Source organism: Petromyzon marinus, chromosome 56, assembly GCF_048934315.1.
Source record: "Petromyzon marinus isolate PM22_M1 ecotype Great Lakes invasive population chromosome 56, UKy_Petmar_22M1.pri1.0, whole genome shotgun sequence".
Lineage (NCBI taxonomy): Eukaryota > Metazoa > Chordata > Hyperoartia > Petromyzontiformes > Petromyzontidae > Petromyzon > Petromyzon marinus.
In genome coordinates this window covers 8,785,320-8,811,513 of record NC_133722.1, presented here as the reverse complement: position 1 = coordinate 8,811,513, position 26,194 = coordinate 8,785,320, and the positions used below count along the sequence as shown (strand labels likewise).

Here is a 26,194-nt window from a genome sequence, read left to right as displayed (position 1 = left end):
ACAACCTACACACACAGCCTACACACACAACCTCCACACACAGCCTACACACACACAGCCTACACACACAACCTACACACACAGCCTACACACACACAGCCTACACACACACACAGCTTACACACACAGCCTACACACACACAGCTTACACACACACAGCTTACACACACACACACAGCCTACACACTCACACAGCTTACACACACACACAGCTTACACACTCACATTCTACACACACAACCTACACACACAGCCTACACACACACACAGCTTACATACACACAGCTTACACACACAACCTACACACTCACATTCTACAAACACAGCCTACACACACAGCCTACACACACACACAGCTTACACACACACAGCCTACACACTCACACAGCCTACACACTCACATTATAGACACACAACCTACACACACAGCCTAAACACGCACACAGCCTACACACTCACACAGCCTACACACTCACATTCTACACACACAACCTACACGCACAGCTTACACACACACAGCCTACACACACACACAGCTTATACACACAACCTACACACTCACATTCTACACACACAGCCTACACACACGCAGCCTACACACTCACATTCTACACACACACAGCTTACACACACACAGCTTACACACACACACACAGCTTACACACACAACCTACACACTCACATTCTACACACACATCCTACACACACACAGCCAACACACACACAGACACAGCCAACACACAGCCAACACACACACATCCTACACACACACAGACACGGCGCTCAGAGACGCCACGTGTGGTCGCGTTGCGAGAGGAGAGATAAATCACGAGACGCAAACACGATTCACGAAACAAAGACAAAGATCCCCCGTATAGCCTCACCATACTTTTGGGGGCAAGTGCTGTTAGCGAGCAGCACCTATGAAGGCCGGCACGGCACACGAGGGGGTGGGTGGCCAGCACCACGCCCGACCGCCTTTGTCTCCCCAGCGGCGATCTTTACACATCACACCAGGTACTCATTTGAGGCTGAGTTGACCTAGGGGAGGCCCAGGACCGGTTCAGAAATCGTCATTGGTGTTGGTGGCCGTGAGCGGGAATCGATCTCGGGTCGCCGGGTTCGTAGTGCAAGGCTGTTCCCCACACACGGAATATAAAAAAACAAAGATCCCCCGTAAAGGCTCAACATACTTTTGGGGACAAGTGCTGTTAGCGAGCAGCACCTATGAAGGCCGGCACGGTGCTCGAGGGGGTGGGTGGCCAGCACCACGCCCGACCGCCTTTGTCTCCCTCGTCGCGATGTTCACACCGCACACACGGATGGACACACACACGGACAAGTGTCCCCCGTATAGCCTCAACAGACTTTTGGGGGCAAGTGTTGTTAGCGAGTAGCATTTCTCTAATTAAAGCGGGGACGTCGCACTCTGCCTGTGTTACACGGAGCCCTCAGAGTGGCCATGGCTAGGAGATGTTAACTACCTCGCCAGGTATACAGGAGGTCGTGGGTTCGATCCCGACCCTGACGCCTGCTGCTGCTGTATATTTGGAGTTTGCGTGTCTCTCTCTCTCTCTCATCATCATCACGGTGGCTAGGAGATGTTAACTACCTCGCCTGGTATACAGGAGGTCGTGGGTTCGATCCCGACCCTGATGCCTTCTGTATATTTGGAGTTTGCGTGTCTCTCTCTCTCTCTCTCATCATCATCACGGTGGCTAGGAGATGTTAACTACCTCGCCTGGTATACAGGAGGTCGTGGGTTCGATCCCGACCCTGACGCCTTCTGTATATTTGGAGTTTGCGGTGTCTCTCTCTCCGTGTTCGCGTGGATTTCTCCTCCCAAGTCCTCCAGAGAGTCCCCCCCCCCCTCCACATTTAGAATCCACATCACTTCGCGTTTAGAGCCATTCTGCCGCTGCTATGAATTTCCACGTGAGGATGACGATGTTGACGATGATGACGCGTGGATTATGACAGTGATGACACGTATGGTTCCGCCATGTTTGTTTGTTTAAGTACGGAGTCAGCCTGATAACTTTCATCTAAATTGTCTCATGGTTGTTATTGTTTGACTTGCATCCCACTGGGATTTTTGCACACGGCGTTGATACACGGTGCTTGTTTCTGGAAGACCTTGCTGGTTTTGCCTGCATCATTTCTGCCGCGCGTCGTCACTTTAAAACGATCTTTGTTCATGTTTCAGTTTGTTGCGGATGCACCCGAGTCAAGAGACGCATGGCTCACACGGCTACACTTCATACATGGAACTGAAACTGACATGACGATGATGATGACGATGATGATGACGATGATGATGACGACGATGATGACGACGATGATGACGATGATGACGATGATGACAATGATGACGACGATGATGATGGTGACTATAATGATGACGATGATGACGATGATGATGATGACGATTATGATGACGATGATGATGACGATTATGATGACGATGATGACGATGATGATGACGATAATGATGACGATGATGACGATAACGATAATGATGACGATGACGACGATAATGATGACGATGATGACGATAATGATGACGATGATGACGATAATGATGACGATGATGATGATGATGACAATGATGACGATGATGACAATGATGATGATGACGATGATGATGATGACGATAATGATGACGATGATGACGATGATGATGACGATGATGATGACGATGATGATGACGATGATGACGATGATGACCCACCGTTTCGTTGAGCTGCCATCATTTGTGATGGCCGGGTTGGCTTCCGAAACAGAGCCACGCGGCAGCTCCGCGTTGGCCCTCACTGGGCGAACCCGGCCACCACGCTTCAATAGGGAACACCGTCGCTACGGATACTTGACACGCTTTTTATTAACTCACTCTGTATGTTGTTGTTGTCGTTGTTGGTGTCGTTGTTGTATCCTCAAATCTTGCAACTCAATGTTAACCCACTTCCCAATGTGGTATCGACTGCAAACTTGGTATATTTATGTCACACTGATGACAAGACTATATTCTATCATAAATAATATATATTTGTAAACATTCTTATTTATACGTTATGTTTCGGCTTGGGTTTAATTGTCCACGCTCAACTGACGTTGGCTGTAAATCACCACGGTCCCCTTACGTAATGGCAAGCTTCGGGACCACTTCCTAGAGTCGTGGAGTTCTTCCATTACTAGTACGGTACATTTCATTAAAGCGTGTTTAAAAAACAAAGTGTTTTTGAAATATTGCTTATTAATGTACACAATGGACAGCAAGGACAAGATCTAATGGCTCGCATAATGCGCGTGCGTAATGTGCGTCGACTCATCAAGAGCGCAGAAGCGTGGTCACCACATCGACTGATGAAGCCGGTTGTAATTGACTGGCGAAACGTCGTACTCAGAGTGTAAATGTTGTGGCTTGGGTCTCCAACACAATCGGTGGTGCTGTACTAGTGACGAATTGGCCACGTTCTGTTTACGTGACAAACCTTTACTAGTTGGCTGTGTCGGGTGGTGGGGGGGGTTAACGACACATTTATATATTTACGCGATCTAACCTAAAAAAGACCTCTATAATGAGCTGAAAAATGATCGGGGAGTTTAAACTCCGAGTCCCAGGATTCGTTCCCCGCCGAGTAGAGCGATGCCGGGCATCACGAGGGTGCCTGGTGGCCTTTAGTGAGGCCCCTGATGTCCTCGGCACCCTCCGACAACACCGCAGAGAGTAACAACAACACCACAACCACCACAACCATCACAACCACCCCCATCATCATCATCGTCATTATCACCGTGGTCGTTGTGCTGCTGCTGCTGCTGCTGTCAAAGCCCGCAATGGTTTCAATGTGGTGGCAGCCGTCACACACAGAACGATGTCTGGTCGGCGAAAGTGCCCCCCACTCCACCCCCCCCCCATCTCCCCCCCCCCATCTCCCCCCTCCATCTCCCCACCTGCCCCCCACTCCATCCCCCCCATCTCCCCCCAATCTCCCCTCCTCCATCTCCCCGCCCCCACCTACCCCCCATCCCCCATCCCCCATCCCCCCCCATCCCCCCCTCATCCCACCCCCATTCCCACCCCATCTCCCCCCTCATCTCCCCCTCCATCTCCCCCCCATCTTCCCCCATCCCCCCATTCCCCCATCTGCCCCACCCATCTGCCCCCCATCTCCTCACCCCATCCCCCCTCTTCTCTCCCCCCCCGCACCACACCCCTCCATCCCCCCCCCGCATCCCCCCCCGCATCCCCCCCCCGCATCCCCCCCCCGGGTATTGAAATGAGTGAAGGACGCTGGCCTCAGATGGGACTGCTCCTCCAATAAGTCGGGGAGAGATTCTCATTTTGTTGTGGCCAAAACAACAAAGACAATCATCTGAACAAATTAACAGTCGTTTAACGTTGTAAAAGTCACGCATTATTCTCAAAACAATCTACCTAAATGCATTGCAGAAACGAAAGTGCATTTGTTTTTTGTATTATAAAACTAATCAATTTTAATTAACAAAAAATGTATCTAAATATGTATTTAAAAAAGACGATTAAATATCAACATGTTGTAAATATTATATATTGATGATAACAATTATGTACTCAAATATCATATCTATATAAATACATGTTATACAAATTATACGTGATTAAATATATTAATATAACACATTTATAAATTTCATACATTTATATATGTATAAATATACGTATTTTATTTTACACGTTGTAAAAATAATAATGCGTAACAATATATAATGAAAAATCAAACACATGAATATTATAATATATAAATATATGAAACAACTAATACTGTCTGTAAATATATCACTAGAAATCTGAAAATAAACGTCACCCACGACCGTATATACACAACTATAGACTATATATACACAACTATAAACTATACATACACAACTATAGACTATATATACACAACTATAGACTATATACACAACTATAGACTATATATACAAAACTATAAACTATACATACACAACAATAGACTATATACACAATTATAGACTATATATACACAGCTATAGACTATATATACACAGCTATAGACTATATATACACCGCTATAGACTATATATACACAGCTATAGACTATATATGCACAACTATCGACTATATATATACAACTATAGACTATACATACACAACTATAGACTATACATACACAGCTATAGACTATATAAACACAGCTATAGACTATATATACACAACTATAGACTAAATAAACAGCTATAGCCTATATATACAACTATATACTATATACACAGCTATAGACTATATACACAACTATAGACTATATATACACAGCTGTAGACTATATATACACAACTACAGACTATATATATAGCTATAGACTATATATACACAGCTGTAGACTATACACAACTATAGACTATATATACACAGCTATAGACTATATATACAACTATAGACTATATTTACACAACTATAGACTATATATACACAACTATAGACTATATACACAACTATAGACTATATATACACAGCTATACACTATATACACAGCTATAAACTATATACACAACTATAGACTATATATACACAGCTATAGACTATATATACACAGCTATAGACTATATACACAACTATAGACTATATACACAGCTATAGACTATATATACACAGCTGTAGACTATATATACACAACTATAGACTATATATACACAACTATAGACTATATATACACAACTATAGACTCTACATACACAACTATAGACTATATATACACAACTATAGACTATATATACACAGCTATACACTATATACACAGCTATAGACTATATACACAACTATATACTATATATACACAGCTATAGACTATATATACAGCTGTAGACTATATATACACAACTACAGACTATATATATACACAGCTATAGACTATATATACACAGCTGTAGACTATACACAACTATACACTATATATACACCTATAGACTGTATATACACAGCTAAAGACTATATATACACAGCTATCGACTATATATACACAACTATAGACTATATATACACAACTATAGACTATACATACACAACTATACACTATATATATACACAGCTGTAGACTATACACAACTATAGACTATATATACACAGCTATAGACTATATATACACAGCTATAGACTATATATACACCGCTATAGACTATATATACACAGCTATAGACTATATATGCACAACTATCGACTATATATACACACACCTATAGACTATACATACACAACTATAGACTATACATACACAACTAAAGACTATATATACACAGCTATAGACTATATAAACACAGCTATAGACTATATATACACAGCTGTAGACTATATATAGACAGCTATAGACTATATATACACAGCTATAGACTATATACACAGCTATAGACTATATATACAGCTATAGACTATGTATACACAGCTGTAGACTATATATACACAGCTATAGACTATATATAGACAGCTATAGACTATATATACACAGCTATAGACTATATACACAGCTATGGACTATTTATACAGCTATAGACTATGTATACACAGCTGTAGACTATATATACACAGCTATAGACTATATACCCAGCTATAGACTATATATACACAGCTATAGACTATATATACACAACTATAGACTATATACACAGCTATAGACTATATACACAGCTATAGACTATATATACAGCTATAGTCTATATATACACAGCTATAGACTATATATACACCTATAGACTATATATACACAGATATATACTATATATACACAACTATAGACTATATATACACAACTATAGACTATATAAACACAGCTATACATTATATACACAGCTATAGACTATATACACAACTATAGACTATATATACACAGCTATAGACTATATATACACAGCTATAGACTATATATACACAGATATAGACTATATATACACAACTATAGACTATATATACACAGCTATAGACTATATATACAGCTATAGACTATACACAACTATAGACTATATATACTGCTATAGACCATATATACAACTATAGACTATAACAAAGACAAAGATCCCCCGTCTAGCCTGTAACAGACTGTTGGGGCAAGTGCTGTTAGCGAGCGGCACCTTTGAAGGCCGGCACGGCACACGAGGGGGTGGGCGGCCGACACCACGCCGGGCCGCCTTTGTCTCCCCAGTGGGCGATCTTTACACACCGCACCAGGTACTCATTTGAGGCTGAGTCGACCTAGAGGTGAGGGCCCAGGACCGCTTCAGATCAATCGTCACTGGGTGTTTGTGGCCGTGAGCGGGACTCGAACTCGGCTCTCCGTGTTTGCGGCGCTGACCAGGACGCTACCGCTCCCCTTGCTACCTTCACGGCGGCTGTATTGACAAACAGATGGAGAGTTTGTTTGTTCCGATTTAAAGCTTTGGCGACTGCACGGATTCATATTCTTGGTTCTTTCGGTGAAGTCACGTAAGAAGGGAAATCATGAAGTAATAAAAAAAAGATAAAGCTATAATAAAATAAAATAAAAAAAAAACATCTCACGACGTTTCGGCCGCAACGCAAGCAGCCGTCCTCAGGTGAAGAAACAGAGCTGTCGGAAAGACAGCGTCCTCATGATTAGGACGCTGTCTGTTCTTCACCTGAGGGCGGCTACTTGCGTTGTGGCCGAAACGTCGTGAGATTTTTTTTAAATTTTGTTATAGTTTAATTTTTATTATTGTATTATTTCCCTTCTACGTGACTTTACCGAAAGAACCAAGAATAGGCTGTTTATATTCTTAGTTTTTTCGGTAAAGTCACGTTGAAGAGAAACAACAAAATAACAAAATATATATATAAAACAATAAAAATTCTCACGACGTTTCGACCATAACTCAAACGGTCATCATCAGGTGTGTCGACCGTTTGAGTTATGGTCGAAACGTCGTTTCTCTTCAACGTGACTTTACCGAAAAAACTAAGAATATGAATTACTGCAGTCACGAAAGCTTTAAATCAAAAATAGGCTGTTTGTTTGTGCACCAGCGCCAACGAATAAGCAGCAGCATCCAGGGTAGTAGCAGCAGCGACAAATAATTTGCTCACAAGTATAATAATAATAAAACAACAACAACAGCGAAGTGCAGCGTCGTTTTGTATTTCTAGGTCTGTGGTCGACTTGTAATCAATACACGTGGGGAGAGGCCTTCATCCAGCAATGGAGTGAACAATTCAGCTTGCTAAATTAATCAACAGCACAGGCACCCGTGTATTACGATTGTTGTTGTTGTTGTTATTATCCACCAACAACATCAGAGACAAAGATCCCCCGCGTAGCCTGCTACGGACCGTTGGGGCAAGTGCTGCTATCGGAAAGGCCGGCACGGCACACGAGGGGGTCGGGTGGCCAGCACCACGCCCGGCCGCCTTTGTCTCCCCAAGTGGCGATGTTTACTACGCACCGCACCAGGTGCTCATTTGAGGCTGAGCCAACCTAGGGGTGGCTCTAGGGGGTGTTTTGGTGGTAGTCGTGGGGACAGAGCTAGCCTGAATGTTGAATAATAATCACGGAAAATGCAAGACCAAATCAAACCATATGGGTCAGACACACGGCCGTTAGTGAAACTAATTTCTGAAATAAATCAGCTGGAACCTCCCCGTAAATCACGTGGCCTCTTGTGTGGCCAGGCGCCCACTTGAACTATCCTCCGCTCTCATCTAAACATCTCCTGCCCCTCAATCTAAGTCAGCTCGATCCTCCCGTAAATCACGTGGCCTCAGTGTGTGTTACTCCCTCCAATTTTAAATACCTCTGATCGCATCCATAGATCCCTGTCCATGTAAATCAGCCCGAGCCTCCCGTAAATCACGTGGCCTCGGTGCGTGGGCCAGCCCCACTTTAGATACCATCATCTCATCCGCTTTGTCTAAATCAGCTTAAGCCTCCCGTAAATCACGGTGGCTTTCTGTGCGTGCCCCCTACCCTCCACACTACAACTTGGCTCCCTTACTCCCTTGCCCCGCGGTGTGACACGGGTACGAACGACCCAATGTCATCCGTGATAGAGGTCTGGTGGGGTTAGATCGCGTAAAAATATAAATGCGTCGTTAAGCCCGCCACCACCCGACACGGCCAATTAACACACACAACGTGCCAATTCGTGACTCGTACGGCACCACCGATGAGTTGGAGAGTGAACCCACGACATCTACTAAAACAACAGCAACAACAGATGTGCAAAGTGCATGAAGAAACACGAAGGAAGGGATTATTCAGTTCTGCGGCTTCTACTGCTGCTACCTAAAAAAAAGAAGTTGTAATAAATAATCCCGTTTTTGTGGTGTTAACTATCCAATCCGGATCCCGCACACGAGCTGATCATATGGCTCGCTCCATCTCCACGCATCGCTTTGTGTCACTGCTACGCAAACAAAGGACAAAGATCCCCCGTGTAGCCTTAGCAGACTGTTGGGGCAAGTGCTGTTCGCGAGTAGCAGCGCCACCTATGAAGGCCGGCATGGCACACGTGGCGGGGGTGGACGATGCTTACCACACACCACACCAGGTGCTCATTTGAGGCTGAGCCGACCTAGGGGAATTCCCAGCACCGGTTCAGATAATCGTCAGCGGCGGTGTTGGTGGCCGTGAGCGGGAATCGAACTCGTGTCGCCGGGGTTTGTATAGCGCAGTGTAGCGCTAACCGCTGCGCCACCGCTCCCCCGGTGTTTCCATCGGTACCAAACATCATCCGGCAGAATTAGCTTAAAGCAAGCAAGCTGGCAAACAATTATTAACGTTATTGTCATGAAGTTATGATAATAATAACGACGATGACATGAGCAGCAATAGCAAGCCAATTGTGTAATTGTTAAATATCGAACGCATTATGGCAGCAATTACAGGTCATAAATATACACGAAACATCTCCACATGACATTAAATATGAATATATTATTTTAGTCCATTAAGCTATTGTCGGATTTCCAGACCCAAACTATTATCGAGCATCAGCAATCAGCAGCGGCATTCGTTTAAAGGCAAGCACAGGACACGCTGGACCGGTTTCGGCATTCTGGGTCTCATCGGCAGAGTCGGGCCTTGTTACCAAAAGTAAAATGCTGATGGATCATCAGGAGATGTTTGTTTTTGGCGAAGGCGCGAACACATAAGGCGCCACGGTGGCTAGGAGATGTTAACTACCTCGCCAGGTATCCAGGAGGTTCGTGGGTACGATCCAGACCCTGACGATGCCTGCTGTATATTTGGAGTTTGTGTGTCTCTTTCTCTCTCATCATCATCAGGGTGGCTAGGAGATGTTACCTACCTTGCCAGGTATCCAGGAGGCTGTGGGTTCGATCCCGACCCTGACGATGCCTGCTGTATATTTCGAGTTTGCGTGTCTCTCTCTCTCTCATCATCATCATCACTGTGGCTAGGAGATGTTAACTACCTCGCCAGGTATTCAGGAGGCTGTGGGTACGATCCCGACCCTGACGATGCCTGCTGTATATTTGGAGTTTGCGTGTCTCTCTCTCTCTCATCATCATCATCATCACTGTGGCTAGGAGATGTTAACTACCTCGCCAGGTATCCAGGAGGTCGTGGGTTCTATCTCGACCCTGACGATGCCTGCTGCTGTATATTTGGAGTTTGCGTGCCTCTCTCTTCATCATCATCACGGTGGCTAGGAGATGTTAACTACCTCGCCTGGTATATAGGGGGTACGATCCAGACCCTGACGCCTGCTGCTGTATATTTGGAGTTTGCGTGTCTCACTCTCTCCCCGTGGTCACGTGGATTTTTCTCCGGGTCCTCCGGGTTTTCCCCTCCACGTTTAGAATCAACATCACCACCAGGCGTTTGAAGTATTTGGCTGCTACACATTTCCACATTACGACGACGACGATGATGATGATGATAACGATGAGCCCACCTCTCTGAGCTATCATTTGCGATAGCCAGGTCGCTTCTGACGAAAGAGTTACACAGCTCAGTGGGTCTTACCTATAAAATAAAAAAAAATATTTAGTTTACTAGTCAGTTAGGTACAGGAGTAACCCTGTGGAATAAATCAGTCAGCCTCTGGCCATCACAAGGGTTGCGAGTTCAAATCCTGGTCGACTCAACCCATCATCGATCCCTCCGGGAGCGAGGGGGGCGGTGGGGGGTGATTCAGCACCACTTTGTTGGGGAAAGTCAACAGCGGTTGTTCTATGGCAAAGGCTCAACCCGCCTTGGCCACCACCATAGGACCGTGGAATTGCCACCACCACTGGTTCTGCAGGGGAGAGTGGGCTATTCAGAAGAGATGAGCAGTACGGCTTTACGCTCATATTGAACTAAACCCACTCACTAATTGTATTTACCAGGCACGGCCCAGTGAGCCATCATGGTCGGGATCGAACCCACGACCTCCTGTATACTGGCCGAGATAATTAATATCTCCTAACCACCGTTATGATGATGATGAAAGAGAGAGAGACACGCAAACTCCAAATATACAGCAGGCGTCAGGGTCGGGATCGAACCCACAACCTTCTGTATACCAGGCGAGGTAGTTAGCATCTCCTAGCCACCGTGATGATGATGATGATGAGAGAGAGAGAGACACACGCAAACTCTAAATACACAGCAGGCGTCAGGGTCAGGATCGAACCCATGTCCTCCTGTATACCAGGCGAGGTAGTTAACATCTCCTATCCACCGTGATGATGATGATGATGAGAGAGAGAGACACGCAAACTCCTAATACACAGCATGCGTCAGGGTCAGGATCGAACCCACGACCTCCTGTATACCAGGCGAGGTAGTTAACATCTCCTAGCCACCGTGATGATGATGAAAGAGAGAGAGAGAGACACGCAAACTCCAAATACACAGCAGGCATCAGGGTCAGGATCGAACCCACGTCCTCCTGTATACCAGACGAGGTAATTAACATCTCCTAGCCACCGTGATGATGATGATGATGAGAGAGCGAGACACGCAAACTCCAAACATACAACAGCAGGCGTCAGTGTCGGCAGCCAGTTGACAATCGCAGGCAGTCGACAGACACTTTGCAAACTGGAATCCGACTTCTTAATAACAGCACCACAGGCAGACACCGCTCAGCGCGTACCCCGAGGTGCAGCGCCGACCCGCTGCACCGCGCTCGCTCCTCCAGTGAACTCAACGTGAGCACCGAACGAGGTCTGCCACTCTGACAATTTGTAATCGGAGGTCCGAAACGCGGGCGGTGGGCGCAGTTGCACCGCCTTCGCACCTCCGTTGCGTGGCTCCACGAGTGGAAGTCAGTTCCATACCTCTCTCTCTCTCCCTCTCTCTCGCTCTCGCTCTCTGTGTGTCGGTCGCCCGGCGTCGTGGATTCTCCCCGACGCAGTTGCACCGCCTGCGCACTGAACTCGACAGAAACGGGGCAGGGAGGGGCGCTCCCTTGACGTCTTTTTTTCTTACTCACCACGTTCGTCACCGACATTTGCTGTTGGATTGAGACAGATGGAGAGAGAGAGAGATGAGAGGCATGGAGAGACAGAGAGACAGAGACAAACACAGACCAGGAGAAGAGCTGCAGAGATGATGATGGACAGAGACGACGCGGAGGGAGAGAGAGATGAGAGAGAGAGAAAGACAGACAGACAGAAATGAAAGACAGAAACGCAGAGAGATGACAGAGAGAGAGAGACACGGAGAGACAAAGATACGAGAGAGGTGAGAGAGAGAGAGTAAAACACAAGAATACAGAGAGATGAGTGAGACAGAGAGAGAAGCAGAGAGACAGAGAGAGAGAGAGAGAGACAGAGAGCGACAGAGAGATAAGTGAGACACACAGAGACACAGAGAGAGAGAGACACATTGAGAGGATGCAAAGCGAGGGGAGAGAACGAGAGACAGAGAGAGAGAGAGAGAGAAGCACACGAGGAAACGGCGTCGTAAATAATGATGCCAAAGTCTCAATAAAGGGGAAGCGAGGCAGTGGAGACAGCACCCGGGAGAGTGAAATAACGGCGCTTAATCATTGCGACAACATCGCTGGCAGGGGCAAATTCCTCGGCTTAGTGGTTGGTGGTGGTGATGGTGGTCGAAGTGGTGGGGATGTCAAGTGCCCGGTGCGGGTGGTGGAGTAAACGTCGCCGCTTGGGGAGACAAAGGCGGTCGGGCGTGGTGCTGTTGGCCACCCCCCATCGTGCGTCGTGCCGGCCTTCATAGCAGCACTTGCCCCAGCAGTCCGTTGCAGGCTACACGGGGGGTCTTTGTCTTTGATGTTGTTGGTGGAGGTGATTTGAGTGTTAGTGGTGTATGTCTTTCTGTGTGTCTGTGTGTGTGTCTGTGTGTGTGTGTGTGTCTTTGTGTGTGTGTCTGTGTGCGTGTGTCTGTGTGTGTGTCTGTGTGTGTCTATGTGTGTGTGTCAGTGTGTGTGTCTGTGTGTGTGTCTATGTGTTGTGTGTCTGTGTGTGTCTGTGTGTGTTTCTATGTGTGTGTGTGTATGTGTGTGTGTCAGTGTGTGTGTCTGTGTGTGTGTCTATGTGTTGTGTGTCTCTGTGTGTGTCTGTGTGTGTCTATGTGTGTGTTGAACACGTAGTTCGTGAAGCCTTCAATAGCTGTACTGGGGGAATCTCCATTTGGTACAGATATAATGGGAGGCTGATCGATGCCCGCGTGCGGTCAAGGGATGGCTCCCTATTGCTCAACCACGTTATGTATGCCGATGATTTGGTAATAGCTGCTCATTCAGAGGAGGAGTTGGAGACGCTGCTGCTAAGACTGGAGCATACCACTAAGAGATGGGACCTTTCCATCAGCCCCACCAAAACTAAGCACCTGCCTGGGTATTTTGTACCATCGGACACTCCACCCACACAACTTCCAATCGGTGATGGGGCAGTTGAACAGAGAGTGGAGAGTTTTCCATACCTGGGCAGTGTGCTTATGACCGGCTCCAGTTTAACAGCAGAGGTCTCACTTCGAATCAGTCGAGCGGCAATATCTTTTCATCGGTTGCGTAACGCTGTGTGGAAGCTACCTGGTCTGTCGCTCCGCACTAAGCTTCAGGTCTTCTCGGCCACAGTCATTCCCTCCCTTCTCTACGCTTGCGAAACGTGGACCCCCCTAATGGAACATCTTCGCCGGTTAGAAACATTTAGGCTAGCCTGCCTACGATCCATCCTGGGTTTAACCAGGCTGGATTGTGTGAGGAGCTCACAAATCTTCGAAAGATCTGGGCAAGGTCCCATCGGTGAGCTCCTCCGGCAGACAAGGCTGCGTTGGCTGGGTCATGTAGCCCGCATGCACAGCCACCGCATGCCGAAATAGCTTTTGTTCGGCCGGATCAAGGGGGCTAAACGGGCGCGGCACGGGCTAGAGAAGAGATGGAGTGATGTGCTACAAGAGGACGTGGAGCTGAGTGGACTTGTCGATGACTGGTACCAGCGGTGTCAAGATCGGCCTCTGTGGAGGAGGCTCGTGAAGGACGCTACTGGGCAGTTGGAGACAGTCGCCCTCCAACAACAACGGATGAGCGACGCTCACAACAACGAGCGGAGCGTCGGGTGGCTAAAGCACAGCAGGTTGGCACAGTAGGGGGCACAGGTGGTGCATCAACCAGTCATCTTAGTCAGTCGACCCGTGGCACCTGCTGGGTCTGCCCCGTGATCTCCTGTCAGTGGGCGTTCGACACTTCAAGTGGCCTCAAGGTGCACATAGCCTGGCACAAGCGTCGTGGTGACGTCACCGCCACTTAGTGGCGAATGGCGGTTGTTGTCGTGCGTGTGTGCGAGGCTGAGTGTGTGTCTTTGTGTGTGCGTGTGAGTGTGTGGCTGTGTGTGTGTCTGTGTGTGTCTGTGTGTGTGTCTGTGTGTGTGGCTGTGTGTGTGTCTGTGTGTGTGTGTCTGTGTGTGTGTCTGTGTGTGTCTGTGTGTGTGTGTCTGTGTGTGTGTCTGTGTGTGTGCGTGGCTGAGTGTGTGTCTGTGTGTGTGGCTGTGTGTGTGTCTGAGTGTGTGTCTGTGTGTGTGTCTGAGTGTGTGGCTGAGTGTGTGTCTGAGTGTGTGTCTGTGTGTGTGGCTGAGTGTGTGTCTGTGTGTGAGTCTGTGTGTGTCTATGTGTGAGTCTGTGTGTGTGTCTATGTGTGAGTCTGTGTGTGTCTATGTGTGAGTCTGTGTGTGTGTGAGTCTGTGTCTGAGTGTGTAGGGGAGTGGCAGGTTGAGGTCGCGCTCAGAGCCCAAAGTGCGGCCCGGCGTGGTGCTCGCCACACCCTCGTGTGACGCGCGCGCCTTCATAGGACGGCACTTGCCCCAACAGTCTGCTCAGGCTATACGGGGGATCTTTGTCTTTGTGTGTGTCTCCCGCGTGTGTGTCTGTCTCTGTGTATGTGCCTCCGTCTGTCTCTGTGTGATAGACACGCACAAACACGGGCACATAAACAGAGAGAGAAAGACAAAGATCCCCCGTGTAGCCTGTAACAGACTGTAGGGGCAAGTGCTGTTAGCGAGTAGCACCTATGAAGGCCGGCACGGCACACGAGGGGATGGGTGACCAACACCACGCCCGGCCGCCTTTGTCTCCCCAGTGGCGATGTTTACACACCGCACCAGGTACTCATTTTAGGCTGAGTCAATCTAGTGGAGGTCCTGGACCGGTTCAGATAATCGTCACTGGTATTGGCCGTGAGCGGGAATCGAACTGGGATCGCCAGGTTCGTAGGGCAGCGCGCTAACCGCTACACCACCGCTCCCCACACAGACACACACACGTACTCACACTGACACACACAGAGACAGACACACAGGCACATACACACAGAGACACAGAGACACACATACACACAGAGACATACACATACAGAAAGAGACACACACATACACAGACACACAGATACACATACACACAGACACACACATACACACAGAGACACACAGAGACACACACACATACACACAGAGACACACACATACACACAGAAACACACATACACACACAGACGCACACATACACACAGAGACACACACATACACAAAGAGAGACACACATACACACAGAGACACACACATACACACAGAGACACACACATACACACAGAGACACACACATACACACAGAGACGCACACATACACACAGAGAGACACACATACACACAGAGACACACACATACACACAGAGACACACATACACATTCACACAGAGACACACACATACACAGACACACACATACACACAGAGAGACACACATACACACAGAGACACACATACACACAGAGACGCACACATACACACAGAGACACACACAGACACACAGAGACACACACATACACACAGAGACGCACACATACACACAGAGACACACACATACACACAGAGACACAGATACACACAGAGAGACACACATACACACAGAGACACACATACACACAGAGACACACACATACACACAGAGACACACACATACACACAGAGACACACACATACACACAGAGACACACACATACACACAGAGACACACACATACACACAGAGACACACACATACACACAGAGAGACACACATACACACAGAGACACACACATACACACAGAGACACATACACACAGAGACGCACACAGACACACACATACACACAGAGAGACACACATACACACAGAGACACACACATACACGGGGTGTATCTCACTAATGTGGGATGACCTTTCCCACACGACGATCCGGAGCCAGATTCACCCCCTACCCTCCACGCTTTGTAAGAATCCGAGGCTCCTGAAAACAAAACAATCTTAAACGGATTTTATAATTAAATAAGTCAAATATAACCATTTATCTGCAATGTCAAAGTGCGGTGTTTATATGCAAATCGGCAGCGTGCTACTCGCCGTGAGACGCTGCTGGACACTGGGGGGAGGAGGGCGGGGGGGGTTAGAGGCAATCTGTGTGGTGGTGGTGGTGGAGGTGGTGATGGTAGTGGAGGCGGTGGTGGTGGTGATGGAGGTGGTGTTGGTGGAGGTGGTGAAGGAGGAAGTGGTGGTGATGGTGGTGGAGGTGGTGGTTGTGGCGGTGTTGGAGGTGGTGGAGGTGGTGTGGTAGAGGTGGTGGTGGTGGCGGTGGTGTTGGAGGTGGCGGTGGCGGTGGTGGTGGTGGTGGTGGTAGAGGTGGTGGTGGATGTGGTGATGTTGGTGGTAGAGGTGGTGGTGGATGTGGTGATGTTGGTGGTAGAGGTGGTGGCGGTGGTGGTGGAGGTGTTGTTGGTGGTGGTGCTGGTAGTAGTGGGAAGAGTGGAGAGGACGGAGAGAGAGAAACACACACAGACAAAGTTCCCCCGTATAGCCTATGATAAACTTTTGGGCCAAGTGCTATTTGCGAGCACCCAGAGGCCGGAACGACAAACGCGAGAGGCGGGGGTGGTGTGGCGGGACCTACGCGCGGCCGCCTTTGTCTCCCCATCGCTCATATGCACACACCGCACCAACTTACCACTCAGTTAAGGCTGAGTCGACCTAAGGGAGGAGGGCTTCGAGGGCGGGGCGGGGGGGGGGGGCTTTGGATCTCCGCAGATCGGAGCGGAGCGCGCTAACCACTTGTGCCACCGCTCCCTTTGTCTTTGAGTGACCGCAGTGGGGGGGCGAGGGTGGGGGGCGACGTGGGGGGGGGGGGGTGAAGAAGAAGGGGGGGGGTCGAGGGGGGACAGCGAGAAATGTTTTTTGTGTTCAAAAACCTTTTGGTCAAGTCTGGAAAATTAATAGGTTTTTTTTCACCACCACCACCACCACCACCCCCCCAATCTCTTTGCCGCGTGGGGACGAGACAATGCAGCTGCTGGCGGATGAAAAATCGAGAAGCTCCATTCTGGGATCGCCCTCAGAGGTGATCAGGGGAGCCACCGACGCCGCTGTTCGGGTCAAGGGTGTCAAACGTTGCATTAGAAAGCACAGAGAATGCGTCTAATCAGATAGAAAGCTTGGCCCCGCGGCGACCCTGCCTTGCCAGCCTCAGTCGCAGTGGACGAGGAGGTCTCGACTGGCTCACTCACAGCGCACTAAGAGCTCTCTTTCTCTCGGTGGTGGTGGTGGTGGTAGTGGAACAACTTCGCTGCCAGGGAGACAAAGGCGGCCGGGCGTGGTGCTGGCTAGCCACCTCATCCCGTGACCCTGCCGTGCCAACAGCAGCAGCAATGGCAGCAGTAGCCTGGGCACAAAGATATCTCCCTCCCTCTCTCTCTCTCGTCGTGGTGGTGGTAGTGGTGGGATAGCATCGTTGCCAGGGAGACAAAGGCGGCCGGGCGTGGTGCTGGCTAGCCACCTCATCCCGTGACCCTGCCGTGTCAACAGCAGCAGCAGCGGTGACTGGACAGAAAGTAACGAACCTCATGCAAATACATCTGTGTGTGTGTGTTAGTGGTGGTGGTCTGAAACAACATAGCCAGCTAGGGAGACAAAGGCGGCCGGTGAACGATGCTGGTGGCTACCCGCTCCCTCGCGTGCCGTGCCGGTCTTTACCAGGCGCTACGGCTACTCGCCAAACAACACGTGCCCCAAAAGTCCGTCGAGGCTATACGGGGTGGTGGTGGTGGTGATGTGGGTGTGGGTGGTGGCGGTGGTGGTGATGGGGGTGTGGGTGGTGGTGGTGGTGTGGGTAGTGGTGGTGGTGATGGCGGTGTGGGTGGTGGTGGTGATTGGGGTGTGGGTGGTGGTGGTGTGGGTAGTGGTGGTGGTGATGGGGGTGTGGTTGGTGGGTGGTGGTGGTGGTGGTGATGGGGGTGTGGGTAGTGGTGGTGGTGATGTGGTGGGGGTGGTGGTGGTGGTGGTGATGTGGTGGGGGTGGTGGGTGGTGGTGGTGATGGGGGTGTGGGTAGTGGTGGTGGTGATGTGGTGGGGGTGGTGGTGATGGTGGTGGTGGTGGTGATGGGGGTGTGGTGGTGATGGGGGTGGTGGCGTTGGTGGTGGTGGTGTGGGTGGTGGTAGTGATGGGGGTATGGGTGGTGGTGGTGATGTGGTGGGGGTGGTGGTGGTGGTGATGGTGGTGGTGGTGATGGGGGTGTGGGGGGTGGTGGTGATGTGGTGGTGGTGGTGGTGATGGGGGTATTGGTGGTGGTGATGTGGTGGTGATGGGGGTATTGGTGGTGGTGGTGATGTGGTGGTGATGGGGGTGTGGGTGTAAATCTTTGTTCGTCTTTGTAAAGTGCAGCGCTGGCGAGGGGGGGGGGAGTCGAGGGGGAGCGGTGGCGCTGTGGTTAGCGCAGACCGGCGCGCGCTCAACACATAACGGCCCGCGACGTCTCGCCCCGCACGGAGCCCGCGTGGTGAAGTATGGTCAGACTGGGCGCGTACTACATATGTAGTAGCTACTACATTTGCAGTAGCTACTACACATGTAGCACCTACTACTACATATGTAGTAGCTACTACATATGTAATAGTAGTAGCTACTACATAAGTAGTAGTAATCCAGTAGCTACATAAGTAGTAGTAGCTACTTCATGTAGCAGCTACTACACGTGTAGTAGCTGCTACTACTACAAATATAGATACTTTTCCCACTACGATAATCCTGCACCACCGACGCCACCACCATCAACCGCTGCCATCACCAATATCAACACCGACCACCACGACGATCCCAAACATCACCATCACCACCAGCATCATCATTAACATCATTCGCCATCATCACCGCTATCACCATAACCACGAACTGCACAATCACCGTCAACCACCAAAACCACCATCACCACCATAGACAAAGATCCCCCGTGTAGCCTTAACAGACTTTTTGAGCAAGTGCTGCTATGAAGGACGGCACGGCACACGAGGGGGTGGGTGGCCAACAGCGCCACGCCCGGCCGCCTTTGTCTCCCCAGTGACGATGTTTGCACACCGCACCAGGTACTCATCTGAGGCTGAGTCAACCTAGGGGTGGCCCAGCACCGGTCTAGATCATCGTCGCTGGTGTTGGTGGTGGCCGTGAGCTGCAATCGAACACGGCTCGCAAAGCAGCGCTCACCGCTACTGCACTACCGCTACCCCGCCCACAACAACAACAACAACAACCGCCATTCGCCACTAAGTGCCGTTGACGTCACCACGACGCTTGTGCCAGGCCATTTGCACGTTGAGGCCACGTGAAGTGTCGAAGGCCCACTGGCAGGAGGTCACGGGGTAGACCCAGGTGCCACGGGTCGACTGACTGAGATGACTGCCTGATGCACCACCTGTGCCCCCTACTGTGCCAAACTGCTCTGCTTTAGCCACCCAGTGCTCCGCTCATTGTTGTGAGCGTCGCTCCTCCGCCCTCCGTTGTTGTTGGAGGGCGACTGCCTCCAACTGCCCAGCAGCGTCCTTCATGAGCCTCCTCCACAGAGGCCGATCTTGACACCGCTGGTACCAGTCATCGGCAAGTCCACTCAGCTCCACGTCCTCCTGTACCACGTCACTGCATCTCTTCTCTAGCCCGTGCGCGCTCGTTTAGCCCCCTCGATCCGGTCGAACAAAAGCTGTTTCGGCATGCGGTGGCTGGGCATGCAGGCTACATGACCCAGCCAACGCAGCTTTGCCTGCCGGAGGAGCTCACCGATGGGACCGTGCCCAGATCTTTCAAGGATTTGTGAGCTCCTCACACAATCCAGCCTGGTTAAACCCAGGATGGATCGTAGGCAGTCTAGCCTAAATGTTTCTAACTGGCGAAGATGTTCCATTAGGGGAGTCCACGTTTCGCAAGCGTAGAGAAGGGAGGGAATGACCGTGGCCGAGAAGACCTGAAGCTTAGTGCGGAGCGACAGACCAGGTAGCTTCCACACAGCATTACGCAACCGATGAAAATATATTACCGCTCGACTGATTCGGAGTGAAACCTCTGCTGTTAAACTGGAGCCAGTCATAAGCACACTGCCCAGGTATGGGAAACTCTCCATTCTCTCCACAACTGCCCCATCACCGATTGGGAGTTGTGAGGGTGGAGTGTCCGATGGTACAAAATACCCAGGCAGGTGCTTAGTTTTGGTGGGACTGATGGTAAGGCCCCATCTCTTAGTAGGACGCTCCAGTCTCAGCAGCAGCGTCTCCAACTCCTCCTCTGAATGAGCAGCAATTACCAAATCATCGGCATACATAACGTGGTTGAGCAATAGGGAGCCATCCCTTGACCGCACCCGGGCATCGATCAGCCTCCCATTATATCTGCACCATATGGAGATTCCCCCGGTACAGTTATTGAAGGCTTCACGAACTACGTGGTCAAAATAGATGTTAAATAATGTGGGAGCCAGAGGACATCCCTGTCGCACCCCAAGGTGAACAGGGAATGGCTCTGACTCCCGGCCACGTAGTTTTACCCGGGCCCGCTCACCATCATGAAGGTCCATAATGATCGTGAGCAGAGGGTCAGGTACTCCAAAAGCACGAAGAACAACCCAGAGGCCTACTGATGGTATCATAGGCCTTGACCAGGTCAATAAAGCAGAGATGTAGGTCTTGCTGGAATTCCCTACACCTCTGCTGTAACAGACGGACAGAAAATATGGCATGCGTGCAGGACCGCCCTTTCATGAAACCGCATTGGGGCTCCGCAAGCCTCTCCTCAGCCTGCCTGGCAAGCCGATGTTGAATAATCCTTGCCAGGACCTTTCCCGGCACACTGAGGAGTGAGATGCCCCTGTAGTTGTAACAGTCTGTGCGGTCCCCCTTCTTAAAGAGGGGGACCACACAGACACACACAGACACACAGGCACATACGCACACACAGATACACAGACACATACACAGACACATACACAGACACACAGAGACACACACGCACGTATCAGCTGTCTACTTGCATAGGTATCATTGCCCCTGGAACCAGCAACAGATACCGGCTGCCCGTCTACCACGCGGCGACATTAGCTGTTGCTGCTGCTGCTGCGTTGGCAGTGATGCAACAAAGATTTCAACTCTATATTGCGACCCGATCGCCTTTTTTGTTTGCGTGTGCATGTTGGACTTCTTTCGCACCGTACGTAGCCAACCGTGCTGATCGAAAGTGCGGAAGGACAACAAGCTGTGGGTCTCTGTGTGAGTCTATGGGTCTCTGTGTGTGAGTCTATAGGTCTTTGGGTGAGGCTATAGGTCTGTGTGTGAGTCTATGGGTCTCTGTGTGAGTGTATGGGTCTTTGGGTGAGTCTATGGGTCTCTGTGCGAGTCTGTGGGTCTCTGGGTGAGTCTATGTGTCTCTGTGTGAGACTATGGGTCTCTGTGTGAGTCTATGGGTCTCTTTGTGAGTCTATGGGTCTCTGTGTGAGTCTATGGGTCTCTGTGTATGTCTATGGGTCTCTGTGTGAGTCTATGGGTCTATGTGTGTCTAAGTGTCTCTGTGTGTCTATGGGTCTCTGTGTGTGTCTCTGTGTGAGTCTATGGGTCTCTTTGTGAGTCTATGTGTCTCTGTGTGAGTCTATGAGCCTCTGTGTGAGTTTATGTGTTTCTGTGTGAGTCTATGTGTCTCTGTGTGAGTCTACGTGTCTCTGTGTGAGTCTATGAGTCTCTGTGTGTGTCTATGGGTCTCTGCGTGAGTCTACGTGTCTCTGTGTGAGTCTATGGGTCTCTGTGTGAGTCTATGTGTTTCTGTGTGAGTCTATGGGTCTCTGTGTGAGTCTATGTGCCTCTGTGTGAGTCTATGAGTCTCTGTGTGAATCTATGGGTCTCTGCGTGAGTCTACGTGTCTCTGTGTGAGTCTATGAGTCTCTGTGTGAATCTATGAGTCTCTGTGTGAGTCTATGTGTTTCTGTGTGAGTCTACGGGTCTCTGTGTGAGTCTATGAGTCTCTGTGTGAATCTATGAGTCTCTGTGTGAGTCTATGTGTTTCTGTGTGAGTGTATGTGTTTCTGTGTGAGTCTATGAGTCTCTGTGTGAATCTATGAGTCTCTGTGTGAGTCTATGTGTTTCTGTGTGAATCTATGAGTCTGTGTGTGTGTCTACGGGTCTTTGTGTGAGTCTATGAGTCTCTGTGTGAATCTATGAGTCTGTGTGTGTGTCTACGGGTCTTTGTGTGAGTCTATGAGTCTCTGTGTGAATCTATGAGTCTCTGTGTGAGTCTATGTGTTTCTGTGTGAGTCTACGGGTCTCTGTGTGAGTCTACGGCTCTCTGTGCGAGTGCATCGGTCTCTGTGAGTCTATGTCTGCATGTTAAACTTATTTCGCACTGTACGTAGCCAACCCGTGCAAACATTGTTGTTGTTGTTGTTCTCGCATTGTTTACTTGTTGTTTGTTTGTAAACTTTCTGACCCCCGTCGTGCCCCCCCCCCCCCCACCTGGGTATCTGTGAAAGAGAAAGAGCCTCACAGCTCATCGGGTTTCTCCAGAATCAGCAAATATCCTGAACTACAGCACAACAACAACACTCAAAACGTTCCGTGTCAACAACATCAACTGTTCGGCCGTAAATGTAAAAGTAATACGTGACGTTTCGAGCAATAGCCCTTCTGCATAACCCGCAATAAAAAATGGTACGTAAACCACTGAAGAGAAACCGTAGCCCGAAACGTCGCCTATTCGATGTTCTTTCTTTAAAGGCCACATTATGATTGGCCGGCGTGTGGAGTTCACTTCTGGGGGACAGCTGAACATGTACGGTGGTGATGGTGGTGGTGATGGTAGTGGTGATGGTAGTGGTGATGATGGTGGTGGTGGTGATGGTGGTGGTGATGGTGGTGGTGATGGTGGTGGTGGTGATGATGGTGGTGGTGATGGTGGTGGTGATGATGGTGATGATGATGGTGGTGGTTACGATGGTGGTGGTGATGGTAGTGGTGGTGGTGATGGTGGTAATGGTGGTGGTGATGGTGGTGGTGATGGTGGTGGTGATGGTGGTGGTGATGGTGCTGGTGATGATGGTGATGATGATGGTGGTGGTTACGATGGTGGTGGTGATGGTAGTGGTGGTGGTGATGGTGGTAATGGTGGTGGTGATGGTGGTGGTGGTGGTGGTGATGGTGGTGGTGATGGTGGTGGTGATGGTGGTGATGATGGTGGTGATGATGGTGCTGGCGGTTAACTGGGAGGTGGTGGTGGTGGAGGGAGGAGGAGGGGGATGGTGGTGATGGCGGTGGTGGTGACTGTGACTGGGAAGAGGGAGGTGGTGGTGGTGGAGGTGATGATGATGGTGGTGGTGGTAGTGGAGGGACAGCGTTAATGGTTCGAGCTTGTGAGAGTTTTGTATAGGGATAGGGGAGGGAGGTGCAGGGGGAGCGGAGGGGGGTGTAGGGGAGGGGGAGAAGATTAATGGGCAATAATTGACCAGTCAATTATTGCCGCTTCACGTGATTCTCCTGCTTGGGGCGAGCCGAGATCCCAGCGCTTTGAGTTCACGCAGCCCTAACCCCTAACCCTAGCCTGACCCTAACCCCTAACCCTAGCCTGACCCCTAACCCCTAACCCTAGCCTGACCCCTAACCCCCAACCCTAGCCTGACCCCTAACCGCTAGCCCCAACCCTAGCCTGACCCCTAACCCCTAACCTGACTCCTAACCCCTAGCCCCAACCCTAGCCTGACCCCTAACCCTAGCCTGACATCGAACCACTAGCCCCATCCCTAGCCTGACTCCTAGCCCCAACCCTATCCTGACCCCTAACCACCAACCCTAGCCTTACCTCTAACCGCTAGCCCCAACCCTAGCCTGACCCCTAACCCCTAACATGTAACCCCTAGCCCCAACCCTAGCCTGACCTTATCACTGACCCTTAACCCTATATCTAACCATTAACCATAACCTAACCCAAAACCCTAACCTATACCTATCCTAAGCCTAACCCTGTCACTCGTCATTAACCCTGACACTATCTCTAACCCTCAACCCCAACTTATCCCTAAGCCTTGGCCTTACCGTATCTCTCACCCTTAATCATAACCCGAGTCTAACCCTTCACCCTAACTTATCCTGAAGCCTAGAGCCTTAACGCTCGCCCAACCGTTCACCGTAATCTATCACTAACCCTAGCCTAACCTAACCCTTAACCTTCGCCCTAACCTAACACTTAACGCTAACTTATCCCTAACCCTAGCCCTTACCAAACTCGCAACCCTAGCATACCGGAATTTTAACCTTAACCTAACCCTTAACCCTAGCCCTTAGCTAACTCTTCTACCTAACCTATCTCTAACCCTGGCCATAACCAAGCCCTTACCCCTAAACCTTTCTCTAACCCTAGCCATAACCTAACCCGTGACCCCAGCCCCATAACCTAACCATTAACCCTTTGCCCTGACGTGACCGCTAACGCCAGTGCAGGTGTAGACACTGCGACTTGACGAGTGAGTGTCGATGCCCGGATCCCGTGACGGTGTGTGGGGTGGAGGGGGGGGGTGAGGGTTAAGCCGGACGCGTGGAGTCAACTGGCAGTGTCCACCTTGACGATGGATCACTGCAGCGCACGGTCAGAGAGCCCTAAGGTCGTGTCACTGAGAGCACGTGCTCCCGTGCGTCCATGTGTGTGTGTGCGTCCGTGTGTGTACAGGGTAGCGCTGCGCTGCGCTATGAACCCAGCGATCCGGCTTCGATTGCCGCTCACGGCCAACACACCACCAGTGACGATTATATGAACCGGTCCTGGGCATCCCCTAGGTCGGCTCAGCCTCAAATGATGCGATGTGTAAACATAGCAGCACTACTAAACTCACCACACAGCTCACTCACACCGCTACTAAACTCACCACACAGCTCACCCACACCGCTACTAAACTCACCACACAGCTCACCCACACCGCTACTAAACTCACCACACAGCTCACCCACACCGCTACTAAACTCACCACACAGCTCACCCACACCACTACTAAACTCACCACACAGCTCACCCACACCACTACTAAACTCACCACACAGCTCACCCACACCGCTACTAAACTCACCACACAGCTCACTCACACCGCTACTAAACTCACCACACAGCTCACTCACACCGCTACTAAACTCACCACACAGCTCACCCACACCGCTACTAAACTCACCACACAGCTCACCCACACCGCTACTAAACTCACCACACAGCTCACCCACACCGCTACTAAACTCACCACACAGCTCACTCACACCGCTACTAAACTCACCACACAGCTCACCCACACCACTACTAAACTCACCACACAGCTCACTCACACCGCTACTAAACTCACCACATAGCTCACCCACACCACTACTAAACTCACCACACAGCTCACCCACACCGCTACTAAACTCACCACACAGCTCACCCACAC

At 49.8% G+C, this 26,194-nt stretch overlaps 1 long non-coding RNA gene across 1 annotated transcript in view; it reads right to left on the bottom strand.

Moving 5' to 3' along the window:
• Positions 1–11,760: 11,760 nt before the first annotated feature.
• Positions 11,761–26,194, bottom strand: part of LOC116954653 (uncharacterized) — a 106,803-nt gene continuing 92,369 nt past the window's right edge. The window contains exon 3 of the long non-coding RNA XR_012929690.1: positions 11,761–12,385. This is a non-coding gene — a long non-coding RNA (uncharacterized LOC116954653). The remainder of the gene's footprint in view (positions 12,386–26,194) is intronic.